We start from the raw sequence: 14,706 nt of genomic DNA, 5'->3' as shown, positions 1-14,706 counted from the left end.
GCATCTGATGGCATTGTGGTTTAAGATCTGTGAAAGAAATAATTACAATTTTCAAATTGGTCTTGTACTGTATTAAATTTATATTAACCTATAACGATACTGCCTTATTAACTTGCACAGATACCGTCTTATTAGCCTGAATAGATAGCCTGATGCTATAAGAAATATTGATATTTCTTTGCAAGATGAAGGACCCCCACACATTTGTTTAAGTTCAGTATCGAAGTTTTGGTAGAAAATTTTACCGACAGTGCAATGTGGAGAGAGAGAGAGAAAAAAATTATTATATATATATATATATAAATAAATAAAGTGCAAAAACAGGCACTGATACCAATATCAGTACACCTCTAAACAATTACATATTTCATCTTCTGCTAGGTTAAATGTATATAATTTACACAATTCTAGACCTTTCATTATATTTATTGGAAGTACAGTACTGTAATAACAGTAATTTTTCTGGCAGCTGTGAGTTATTTCATTGTTTGAAGTGTAAGGTCTGTACACTTTTATTCTAGACAAAATCTGCCCTTAGTGATACTTGCAAAAGGTTGCCACACTTCAAAAAGCCTTTATCTAACATTATGTTAATTGCTTGCTAGTGACTCGAGATGGGAAAATTGTGCGTACATGCAGGCTGCTCCAAGCAACAGCCTGTTGGACCAAGCTCTCACAAAGTCAAGCCTAGCCCCAGACCAGGCTTGGGGAGTAGTAGAACTAGAATCAAGCAGGAATCGGGCAAAACCGTATTTATATGGCACAGAATTAATTTCCTTCTTCACTTCTGTAAATGATATGCAGACCTTTTACGACAAGAGGGTATTAGGTAATTGGCATGTTGGTGCCTTTTGAATGGACCAATGTGGCCATAAGTATGGTTTGTTTTTTGGGATGATGTAGCAATATTGTTCAAACATTTTGAGCAGATAAGTCCAAGCAGCCCACATTGTTCCACACAAATGATCTCATTTGAAGCAGTGACTATACTACTGTACTGGTGTGCTTCAGGTGATCATACTCCCTCTCACACACCACTAAGTTGTCCACTGCCTTCAATGTGGCGAAGGAAAATCATTAAAGTTAACAGAGTAACAGTCAACCATATCAAAGCAAGTCCAAGCGCAGTTAAAAGTTCTGTACCTCAGGGTACAATCTTTGCACTACTGCTTTTCCTTATTCTCATATCAGATATAGACAAATATACAAGTCATAACTTTGTATTATCCTTTACAGATGACAAATCAGCATGAAAATTACCTCTGCTGAAGACATTGAAAAACTACAAGCAGATATTAATAAAGTTTTTGACTGGGCAGCAGAAAAAAACATTGTTTAACAGTGATAAATTACAAGTACTCAGGTACGGTAAAAATGAGGACCTTAAAAATAATACCAGATACAAAACACAATCAAATCTGCCTATAGCAGGAAAGCAGCATGTAAAGGACTTGGGAATAATGATGTCCGACGATCTAACATTTAGGGAGCACAACCAAGTAAATATTGCGTCGGCCAGAAAATTATAGGATGAATTACAAGAACTTTCAAATCCAGGGATCCCATCACAATGGTCCTATTATTCAAATCACTTGTGCTGCCCCATCTTGAGTACTGCTCAGTACTCACTCACCCCTTCAGAGCAGGAGAAATTGCTGAAATAAGAAGACACAGAACATATACGGCATACATGGACACGATAAAACACCTAAATTATTGGGATCGACTCAAAGCTGTCCAAATGTACTCACTAGAAAGGAGACGAAAGAGATATAAAAAATATACACATGGAAAATACTGGAGGGCCAGGTCCCAAATCTACACAATAAAATAACATACTGGAGTGAATGACATAGAAGAAAATGCAGAATAGAACCAGTGAAGAGCAGGGGTGCCATAGGCACAATTAGAGAACATTGTATAAACAGAGGTCTATGGTTGTTCAACGTCCTCCCAGCGAGTACAAGAAATATTGCCGAAACAATCGCGGACATCTTCAAGAAGTGCCAGACCAACTGGGCTGTGGTGAATATGTGGGCCTGCAGGCCGCTCTAAGCGTCAGCCTGTTGGACCAAAACTCACAAGTCAAGCCTGACCTCGGGCTGGGCTTGATACCTGGTTGATAGGGTTCTGGGAGTTTCCCTACTCCCCAAGCCCAGCCCGAGGCCAGGCTTGACTTGTGAGTTTGGTCCACCAGGCTGTTGCTTGGAGCGGCACGCAGGCCCACATACCCACCACAGCCCGGTTGGTCCGGCACTCCTTTAAGAAAACATTTAGGTTTCTCTAGAGTAGAAAAACTTCCAGAACCCCATCAAGCAGGTATCAACAGTTAGTCCCAATCTCCATCCTGATGAATTTCAGCTATCACTATATCTAATCCTGTGAATCATACAAAAGTCACCTGTGATATCCGGTATATACAAATCACTGCAGCCATCCTGCTGCTGCTATTTTTCCATCTAATTCCTGGCCTAATCCAATACATCTACAACATTTCAAGATAGTAAAAAAATCACCATTAGTCATATCTTGACTCTTAGGCATACCATAAATTACACAAGAGTGCATACTGCACATCTCTTTCCAAGGAGGCTTAGGCACCACTATGTTACAGTACCATATTGCACACTTTTCCATGATCATTTTTTGTGATAAGTGTGAAAGTAATACTACTTTTACTTGCAGTAGTACTGCAACACAAGTTGCACTCTAGTGTGCAGAGAAGTAAAATACAAATGCCTTTACACACTAACAAACCAGCAACCCGTATGTTTTTACATACAAGCATTTAGCACGTTGATAATGCAAGATAAACATTGGTCCTTTATCTGTCCGTCGTCTTTTTACGTGTTGCTAAAGAACACTCGCTACATCTTCTATACTGCTAGCACAACTCTTAATTATGAACGAGGTTGCAGAATAAAGAGCTGGCGGCAAGACCCAGGCTAATAATTGGATGGATACTTTATATATCAAGGCACTACGGGCTCACCATAGCCCGAGTTACTTGGAACTTTTTGTTCCAGGTAGCGAATCTTTAACAACAACAGGATACTGTATCACCTTTACAACCCAGTGTACCAGACTAATTTGTCTAAATTTATAGATAAAATGGGTTGTGTCTAAAGGCTTTTCTATGCCCAGATGTGTACATTGAGGGAGACACCATCTGTGGAAGCCATCTGTGGAAGACATTTGTCACACCTGGTGTCATGATACCATCTGGTTATGTAGCAAAAATATTAATATTGCAATCTTGCAATATTGTTACAACCAGGTCTGACACTTTCCCCAAACCAATTCTGGAGGGGAAATAAATTTGGGCATTCTTGCATTGATTTCCCATGCCTTTTAAGCAATTATTTTCTAATAGGCTTACTCCGAAAATACCAGATGATATTCTCAGTTAAAATATCAATAAACCTTTCTTCCGGCTTCAAATAAAAACTAGATTGTTATAGTTTAAAAGCACACGTATTATTGTCTAATATTTGTCAAGCCAGACTCATAGGTATAGGACTATACAAGCAAGTGAATTTAACTGATCAAAAGCGTCATATTAATAACCCAAGACTGACCAATGTGGTTTAAAACACCAAATCACAAAACATGCGTCACCAGCTGGTGTTAAATACGGGGAAAATTCTTGAGACATGTGGCCCTATCTATGACGCAAGCCTCCAGCCTCCCAAAGACTCTGGCGTCTGCCTCGCCCCTCACACACAACTTTCTTCTCCATATTGACGTGATCTTCAAGATCCTTATTGCCTATAGCCAGTCCTACGACTCCAGCACCTTCAGGGAGCGGCCAACACAAGGCTAAATAAGGCCTGTGACATCCGTGGTGACGAGGCCACTTAGCAACGCATGGCCTCATTTTCTCCCTTAACCGTACATAAAACACCGGGGTATATGTACCCGCGGGCTTCAACCTGAGGGTGACCCGAGCGTCCGCACGCAATATACCGTAGCCCAACGCGAAGAGAGAGCCGTACTTACATAAAAACGAGCCTAATTCTGACAAAGGAGCCTCTTCACGTGCAGTGCTAACGTCGGGAGTACCACTTCCGTCCGCTGGCGCTAGGTGGCAGGACCAGCTCTCCGCCCACTCACCGAGCGTAACACCTATATTATCAGTCTTATTTCTCATATATACTAGTTTAATGCTGGTTATTAACAGGTGTGGAATTTGTTTAAAATAGTTCCGTGCTATCTTCGTCAAAATAAATGCCAAGAAGCGTTGTAGTTAATGATAATGGTGTTTATATTCTTGTGCTCCTTGAGTGGTTTCCATATTTTCATCATTCAATGGGGAAAGGCGGGAAATGGCTGGGTACACTGATTTATTTATATTTTTATAATATATAGAGATTTATAACTTACAACAAATACAATTCAATTTAAAAAACACTTAAAATCAGTGCTCCAGGTATACAATGAGAATCTGCAGTAATTTTAAAGTTGAAATTTAAATTAATAAGGCATTTAGAATTAACGATGATGTTCATATATTTACATTGAAAAGTTAAAGAGGAGTTTCAGTTAACACAATTATTATAAATTATAATGGTGAAGAAGTGGTGCGTTAAAGTCACCCATCAGAATGGTTTCAGAGTCACTAATAACTGAGGGAAGAGGTGTTCCCATCATTCTGTCACACCTCACATAAATGTAGCCAGTCTAGATTGGCTCTTGCTACCTAAGTATCTAAGATCTAAGTGTATCTAGTGTATCTAAGAGCTCTTAGATATCTGAAAATTATGAGAATATGAGTCTTCGCTCTTATAAATTTTTAAGGTCAACAAAGTAGACCACTTTTGATATGTCTGTATATCTACCTCATGAGGACCTGCGTTAGAGAAAATTTAGACTAGTCTAAATTGGTCTCTTATTTGTTTCTCTTGGCCTCCGAATTCATGATAGAGCTGATGAGTTAGCCAGAGAATCTGCCTTTAAAGAAGAAATTGAGTATAACCTTGGATTATCAATAAGCAGTCTGAGAGCAATAGTCACTAAGAACTTCAACAAAATCGTGTAGATCTGAGGCAAAGTGAAATCAACACCAGTAATTCCATCTATCATCATACCTGAATTTACTTGAGGGGCCACTAATACTTGTGGCCTCGACGAGGACAGGAAGCTGGCGGCTTGTCAAAGGTCCCCCATTTGTCCAGATGATCTTTTCTATCTGTATTTTAAACCCCAGCAGAGTTTTGACGTTTACGGCTTCGGCGGGAAGGCGGTTCCACGGATTTACAACCCTATGGATGAAAAAGCAAAATCATACTATCATGCAAAAAGAGCCACACATACATGGATCATCCAATAAAATCAGCAGACTTCTACATATTACTACTCCTCGCCTCAGACTCGGTTATAAGTATCTGGAATTTTTCATTATCTGCTGATGTAGACTTGACCAAATGTAAACTGTGTCAACAAAATTATTCGCACTCCATCACTATGTGATGGAGTGCGAAAAGATACGTGAATTCAGAGTTCTATAACAAATGTTCAAGAGATGTCTAAATAATTCATTAACAATTATCTGCTACCAGAAATCTTAGCCAAATATTCCCAGTTTACAATCTGTAGGTAGTAACTAAGTGATTGTAACCTATCCACAGCTGCCCACTGTATGGGGGGCGGTGTGCAGGACAAACATATCAATTGTGACGCTAGCTCTCCACATATGTCAGTTGCTTAATTTAGAAACTGTACTTGAGGTCGATCTCGAACCCATTGTTGAGGTGACGATGTGTATTGAATTTTGTAACGAGCTCATCAAGACTGTAACTTGCATTTGTTACTAAATGAATTGTGGGGTTCAATCCCTGAGCCCATTATGTGCCTCTGTAACCCTTTCCACTACCGCCCACAAGATGGGTATGGGGTGTATAATAAATGAACTAAACTAACTTCATGATAAATGCTCAGTGGCGGATTCGCAGACTTATATACTCATAGAACACACATACGGATGTGCAAAAAAATTGCAAAAAGACAATTAATTTTCCTTAAAATGTCAGAACCAGTTTATTGCATAATGAGTTTTAAAACTCCTGACTCGTGTTTTTAATGTTAATATATGACTTCACAATGCAATTTGGACGTAGTAAACCTTCACTAATAATGCTTTCACTTGACTCAATAAAGTTGAAAAGTAAAATAATTGTTTATTTACAGGTGATGATGGCTGGTGGATCAGGGGCACCCCAGCTACACGGGCTCGGGAAATGAAAAGGGGGTTGGAATTTCCCTACAGCCCTACTTTCCCTCGGCCGTTTTTTCACTACGGGCTCACCATAGCCCGTGCTACTTGCCCCGCTCCTGTGCCAGGTAAGTTACGGGCTCACCATAGCCCGTGCTACTTGGAACTTGTTCCGAGTAGCCGAATCTATAACATTCCCTACAGCCTCTTCAGAAGGCAGGTGTGGACGATGAAGGGAAAGTGTAGCGCAGCAACTCATATTTGACTTAGTCATCCCTCGCATTAGCCACGTTTATGAGAACGGGAACTGTTAGGAGAGAAAATGTATCCGATGGCTCACTGGATTTAGATTTTTGATTCAAGTAAAGTCACAAACATTGAAGATGAATTACAAACATAATGTTGGATTTAAAGATAGAGCTAATACATACAATACCTAAAGCCACTAATACGCATAGCGTTCCGGGCAGCCTCATTTGGAGCCTCATTTGTGCCCTTCCAGAGGCAAAAACGGCTATGCCATGGGGGACTGCTCTATGGGATGCTGAGTCAAAAGTCCTTTTCAATCGGCATCCAAGAATCCAAGAAGAACTCTCCTCCTCAGAATGAAAGCAAAGCATCTATGGGATGAAAAATTTAGATCATCTAGGTCTAACAGTTTTTGGTATGGGTGACTTTAATTTTAGTGGAATAAACCGGCTTAACAGAACAGGGAATAATGAAGCAGAAGATTTTCTAGAATTAATTGACGATTGCTTTCTTAATAAGCAACACATTAAGGAACCAACGCGGAAAAATAATATTTTTAGACTTAGTGTTAACTAACAGTGAGACAAATTAATGACATCGAAATAGAGAGTGAGCTAGGGAACAGTGATCACAAAGAAATCAGCTTTAGTATAGAATGAAATAGATCTGTAGGAGAGGAGGAAGCCAATTAGCTTAACGTCTATTGTGGGAGTATTGCTTGAATCGATAATTGCAAATACCATTCGTCTTCATATTGAAAACATAAGTTTATAAATGATTCACAACATGGTTTTACTTAATGGCCGTTCTTTAACAAAATTTCTATAATTTTATTCCAGCATAGTTGAGGCAGTTGATAGTGGTAAGGGTTGTGATGTTGTGTACCTTGATATCACAAACAAAAGCAAAGTTTTTGATAGAGTGCTACATGAAAGATTGATTAAAAAGATAAGAGGCTCACAGTATTGGGGTGCTATTGGATTAGGGCATGGCTATACCACAGGAAACTAAGAGTTAGTATAAATGGAGTTAAGTCAGAGTGGGAAAATGTAAGTGGAGTGCCTCAAGGCTCTGTCCTGGGACCTCTGTTATTCATAATATACATAAATGATTTATATTCAGGTTTGAACAGCAATATTTGCAAATTTGCCGATGATATGAACATCGGGAAGGAGATAAACACAGAAAAAGACTATCCCTTCAAGACGATCTAAATACTGTTTTTAAATGGTCAAAAGATGGGCAGATGCAGTTTAATGCTGACAAGTTCAAGGTTTTGAGGCTAGGTAATGACAATAGAGTTGCAAGATACGAGATGGTGTTGAGATTACGAAGTCGGATTGCGAAAGGGATCTGGGAGTTATGATTAGTAACAATTTAAAGCCAAAAAAGCAATGCATAATTGTTCGTAATGAAATAAATAGGACACTGGGACTTATTTATCGAGGCGTTGATAATAAAACACCTAGTGTTATTCTTCAGGTATATCATGCTCTTGTTAGGCCCCATTTATAATGACCAATTACTGTGTAATATAATATGAATATAATATAATGTAATATGAGATGGCAAATCATGCCTCACAGGATTAATTGAATTCTATGACCAGGCAACAAAAATCAGGCAAGAAAGAGAGGGCTGGGCAGACTGCATGTTTTTGGATTGCCAGAAAGTCTTTGAAAAAGTACCACATAAGAGATTAGTGCACAAAATGGAGATGCAGGCAGGCGTGAAAGGGAAGGTATTCCACTGGATAAGGGAGTACATAAACAATAGAACACAGAGAGTCACTGTGAGGGGTGAGGTCCCGGAGTGACGAGGCGTCACCAGTGGAGTTCCTCAGGGATCAGTCCTTGGACCTATACTGTTCCTGATATATGTAAATGATCTCCCAGAGGGAATAGACTCGTTCCTCTCAATGTTTGCTGATTGTTACAAGATGACCTAAACAAACTGAAGAAATGATCCAACAAATGGCTACTAAAGTTCAAGCCAAGTAAATGTAAGGTAATGAAACTAGGTTGGAGGAAATAGGAGGCCAGTCACTGGATACCGAATGGGAGATGAAGTCCTCCACGAAACGGACAGCGAGAAAGATCTAGGAGTTGATATCATGCCAAACCTGTCTCCTGAAGCCCATATCAAAATAATATCGGCGGCGTATGAGAGGTTGGCTAACATCAGAACTGCCTTCAGAAACCTGTGTAAGGAATCTTTCAGAACGTTGTAGACTACGTATGTAAGACCAATCCTGGAGTATGCGGCCCCAACATGGAGCCCGTACCTTGTCAAGTATACCACTAGGCTAGTCCCAGAACTAAGAGGCATGAGTTACGAGGAAAGGCTGAGTGAATTGTACCTCACGTCGCTGGAAGACATAAGAGCTCGGGGAGACATGATCACCACATACAAAATTCTCAGGGTAGACAAGGATGGACTATTTAACACGGGTGGTACGCGCACAAGGGGACACAGGTGGAAGCTGAGTACCCAAATGAGCCACAGGGACGTTAGAAAGGACTTTTAGTGTCAGAGTAGTTAGTAAATGGAATGCACTAGGAAGTGATGTGGTGGAGGCTGACTCCATACACAGTTTCAAATGTAGATATGATAGAGCCCAGTAGGCTCAGGAACCTGTACACCATTAGATTGACTGTTGAGAAGCGGGACTAAAGAGCCAGAGCTCAACCCCCGCAAACACAACTAGGTTGTGTTTGCGGGGGTTGGCTGAAGTGATAGCACAACTAGGATCACCTAGTTGTGCTATCACATAGTTGATCATAATACACCTATAATCAAGAACAGGAAATGTGCTATTGACAGTTGGCACCCACCTGTGGACCTTCAGCAGGTGGTCGTTAATCTTGGTAATACACTGGTGGATCATGCTGATAGAGCCACTGAAGTTGACTGTTCTGCAGCATATGTTTTCAGCATGAAGGTTTGTGTGGTACTTGTAGCAGCGTCTGTCATAGGCTGGGTGGTGTCTCGTGGTCTTGTGTGGCGACGGTGATGATATTTGTGATGGTGATAAGGGCACCCGAGGCAGGATATAAGAGCCGAAGATAATGACTACCGTCGCTCACCATTTGGTCACCATTTGGTCCGGGAGACATCTCCCGTCACGCAGGGTGCAGTCGCGCCTCTACAGATCTCCAGTATCATCTATTGATACTGGTAATGGCTCAAAAGGGCCACCACTTACGGGCTATTCATGCCCGTGCCACCTCTTGGGTGGCTTAATCTTTATCAATCAATCACTACCGTCACTAGCACCATCCACGCCACCTGCTGGGCCGCCAACCACCACGTCTCTCTCCTCTCGACTTGCCGTGACCTGAGCCTTGCCACCCGCCAAGCTGTCAACACCATCCTCGTTCACAGTGTTGCCAGGAAGATTTTTTTTATTAACACATTTAGGTACATCTGCATCTGTGCAGCTACCCTAGACGGGTAGAGTCTCCCTACTCCCTAGAGTCTCCATAGACTCCCCTACTGAAGGGGAGTAGAGGGTGTCACAAAACTAGCTATGTTATTACACCATTATGTTATTACTAGCTATGTCTAACTACGTTATGCTAAAAGCCCCATCACACAGGATGGTTAGTCAATGAGGCATGTGATCAGTAGTCTGCATTGGCAAACTCTGGGTGCATTATGAGGATATCATCATGAACACAAGGGGGTCCAGGTACCTATTTTCTGCTAGGTAACAGGGGCATCAGGGTGAAAGAAACTTTGCCCATTTGTCTCCGCCTCCACCGGGGATCGAACCCGGAACCTCAGGACTATGAATCCGAAGCGCTTTCCATTCAGCTGTCAGGCGCCTAACCTAACCTAACCTAACCTCTTAACCTAAACTAACATAACTTCGTTTCACAGCTTCGTGTCATCCTTCGCAGATGATACAAAAATCAGCATGAAAATTACCTCTGCTGAAGACATTGAAAAACTACAAACAGATATTTACAAAGTTTTCGACTGAGCAGCAGACAATAACATGATGTTTAACAGTGATAAATTCCAGGTATTCAGATACGGCAAAAATGAGGATCTGAAACATAATACAGGGTACAAAACACAATCGAATCTGCCCATAGTAGAAAAACAGCATGTCAAGGATTTGGGAATAATGATGTCTGACGACCTAACGTTTAGGGAGCATAACCAAGCAAATATTGCGTCAGCCAGAAAAATTATAAGATGGAGTACGAGAACTTTCAAATCCAGGGATCCCATCACAATGGATGTACTCTTCAAATCACTTGTGTTGTCCCGTCTCGAGTACTGCTCAGTACTCACTTCCCCCTTCAGAGCAGGAGAGATTGCGGAAATAGAGGGAGTACAGAGAACATATACGGCACGCATAGACGAGATAAAGCACATAAATTATTGGGATCGTCTCAAAGCCCTCCAAATGTACTCACTAGAAAGGAGATGAGAGAGATACCAAATAATATACACATGGAAGATACTGGAGGGCCAAGTACCAAATCTACACAGAAAAATAACAACGTACTAGAGTGAACGATATGGAAGAAAATGCAAGATTGAACCAGTGAAGAGCAGAGGTGCCATAGGCGCAATCAGAGAACACTGTATAAACATCAGAGGTCCGCGGTTGTTCAACGTCCTCCCAGCGAGCATAAGAAATATTGCCGGAACAACCGTGGACATCTTCAAGAGGAACCTAGATTGTTTCCTCCAAGGAGTTCCGGACCAACCGGGCTGTGGTGGGTATGTGGGCCTGCGGGCCGCTCCAAGCAACAGCCTGGTGGACCAAACTCTCACAAGTCAAGCCTGGCCTCGGGCCGGGCTTGGGGAGTAGAAGAACTCCCAGAACCCTATCAACCAGGTATAACTAAGTCTGTAATTCATGTTCTTAATATAATATAATATTATTAATTCAAAGAAAGCAATTGGATTTTTTTTAATAATGAAAATCACTCGACCTACTAGGCAAATCGGGCCTTGCTAGTAGGCCGAGTAGTGCCTTCTGGCTATTTGACCGAAAGTAACAATATGTAGTGATGGACCACCAGTACACCACTTTTTGTACTATTAATTTTATATGGAAAACATAAGCTTAAAACCAAACTTAAATATTCTAGGCCTAGTATAGCCTATGTGTACTATGAACAAATCACCAAGGGCCGTGATGAGGGTTCGAACCTACGTCCGAAAGGATCCCAGACGCGCCTTAATCGACTGTGCCACAACATAGTAAAATAATTGCAACCGGGAGCTCAACTGCCCTCACACGGATCCTGCAGCCTCTCCGAGACACAAACCAGTGACCATATTCACGAAGCAGTTACGCAAGTACTTACGAACGTGTACATCTTTCCTCAATCTTTGACGGCTTTGGTTACATTTATTAAACAGTTTACAAGCATGAAAACTTGCCAATCAACTGTTGTTATTCTTATAAACAGCCTACTGGTGCTTCGGAGCTCATTAACTGTTTAATCATTGTAAACAAAGCCGCCAAAGATTGAGAAAAGATGTACAGGTTCGTAAGTACTTGCGTAACTGCTTCGTGAATCTAGCCCCTGGGTTTTACACAATTCCCTCATGCACCCGGGCTCTGTCAATAAGTATTCTACCTCTTCGCCCTTCATTACACACAGAAATCACAATTTTAGCCTCCCACTAACAACTCCAGACTGTCGAGAATAAACGGTCTGAGCAGCTTCCTGTTTGCCTGACGTGGCATTTGACATAACAGATGAGTTCGGTGATTCAAGTGTGCGAACACAACTCCTGTATCATCTAGAAACTAAGCTGAAGCTACTGTACAACCTTAAAATGCGGCCGCAGATGATGAATGTTAAAAATCTAAATGAAGTTATTTACGGCTAGTTATATTTAGGAATTATCTTTTTCTTGCCCGAAACGCATTGCGTAATAGTGGCTTTAGGCATTGTATGTACTAGCTCTATCTATATATCAATCCATTAATGTTACATCACTTGTATGTATGTACCTTACCTGAATAAACATATTTATTTATTTATTTATTTATTTATATTATTACACATGTTTGCCATTCGGGAAATGAGCACATGTGTGCAAACCACTTTTAGTAATGATCACCTTGTCATGTGTTGTAAAGTGAACTTCCCCTCATTCTTCACTGAGGGAGGTTCTGTATTATGGAATGAGGAGGGAAGCAGCGTCTCTATATGTCCTTTAACCACTTTCATACCACAAAAATTCGTCTTGTTTAAGACCACTACAATAGTTTACTGACCAACCAGAAAGAATAGTTCACTAGTGAATATAGTTCAGTAATAGATAAACTTATATTCCTTTGCCTTCTCTAATTTATCATGACCCAAGTAACTGTTTCCTGTAGCTATTGGCCCAATAAACTGAGAGAACTATTTTGTTTTTAAATAATCAAAAAATTTATAAAATCATAAAAAATGTAATCCTTTTAGTTCTGCTATTTTCTGCGACATATAGTTACTTTGCTTTACGTCTTAATAACATATTCTACTATATTGTGTTTATTATTGTCTTATTGATGTTTCCTATGAGCCGTGTGTTTTTCTTAGAGAAATTTTATTATACAATTTTACCATTTTGGTTTAATTGATACTTGTAATTGCCTGAAGTATTGTTGAAAACTTTCTGATGATTTATACACTCTCCATTACTGCTTTGTTCTTCAGTTATTGAACTAAAACTTTTCAAACTCCCCCGACCTATTTAAACTTCCCCCTCCTGCCATCTGCACATATTGTAGTTACTCTTCTCAACGTGGCAGCTTTATACAGGTGTGCATAATCACGATGTAAATAATACTTATTACTGACATATACTAGTTGCACCTGGCCACACATTGCTGAGCCAAACCAACACGCCCCCGTCCCCTCGACCTCCCAACCATTCCCCACTCCCTCGTCCCCTCGTCCTCCCCACCATTCCCCGTTCCCTCTCCCCATGATCCCCCACTCCCCTGTCCCCTTGTTCTCCACTCCCCCATCCTCTCGTCCTCCCTACCATCCCTCACTCCCCATCCCTCATACATTTACACACACACATATTATATATTATATATATATATATATATATATATATATATATATATATATATATATATATATATATATATATATATATATATATATATATATATATATATATACAACTTTAGAACACTTTCCCACCAGGAGACTCGAACCCTCGAGTCAAAGTGTTCTAAAGTTGTATACTTCACTCTCGTGTTTAGGAGAGTTGTGCCTTAAGTTCATAGACACAGTGTTCTCCCATATTAACAGGGACTTGATGAAATAAACGTATAAATGACCCCTCACTTGCTCTAGTGCTCTTGGGAGGTGGTGATCTTTGGAATATATAAATACTCCGAAATTACCATCTCTTTTAAGGGTCTGAGCAGGTGGTGGAGCGGGTTAAGGCGTACCTGTTATGCCAGTTGCTGGAAGGCTTCTGTGCTGGCGAGGGTTCGAGTCTCCTGGTGGGAAAGTGTTCTAAAGTTGTATACTTCACTCTCGTGTTTAGGAGAGTTGTGCCTTAAGTTCATAGACACAGTGTTCTCCCATATTAACAGGGACTTGATGAAATAAACGTATAAATGACCCCTCACTTGCTCTAGTGCTCTTGGGAGGTGGTGATCTTTGGAATATATAAATACTCCGAAATTACCATCTCTTTTAAGGGTCTGAGCAGGTGGTGGAGCGGGTTAAGGCGTACTTGTTATGCCAGTTGCTGGAAGGCTTCTGTGCTGGCGAGGGTTCGAGTCTCCTGGTGGGAAAGTGTTCTAAATTTGTATACTTCACTCTCGTGTTTAGGAGAGTTGTGCCTTAAATATATATATATATATATATATATATATATATATATATATATATATATATATATATATATATATATATATATATATATATATATATATATATATATAATATATGGGAGGCCACGTCCTCCGAAACTGCATGTTTCGGAGGACGTGGCCTCCCAGGTGCGAGGTGGGGTGACTGGCCGTGGTGCAGGAGGGAGACTCTATATGTCCCCTCGACATATAGAATCTGACTGTAGAGTAAGACTGTCTCGACATATGGCAGGAGTTGTTGTTGTTGTTGTTCTTGGCTGCAGTTCTTGATTACATAGACGTGAATGAGTAGAATAGGCGATAATGGAGTAGGCCGAATCTCTTCCTGGAGATTTTACCGTGTTGTTAAGATGTTGGAAGTCGTGGGACTTATGTACCCAACATCCGA

Source organism: Procambarus clarkii, chromosome 72, assembly GCF_040958095.1.
Source record: "Procambarus clarkii isolate CNS0578487 chromosome 72, FALCON_Pclarkii_2.0, whole genome shotgun sequence".
Classification (NCBI taxonomy): Eukaryota; Metazoa; Arthropoda; class Malacostraca; order Decapoda; family Cambaridae; genus Procambarus; species Procambarus clarkii.
This window is presented reverse-complemented; position numbering follows the sequence as displayed.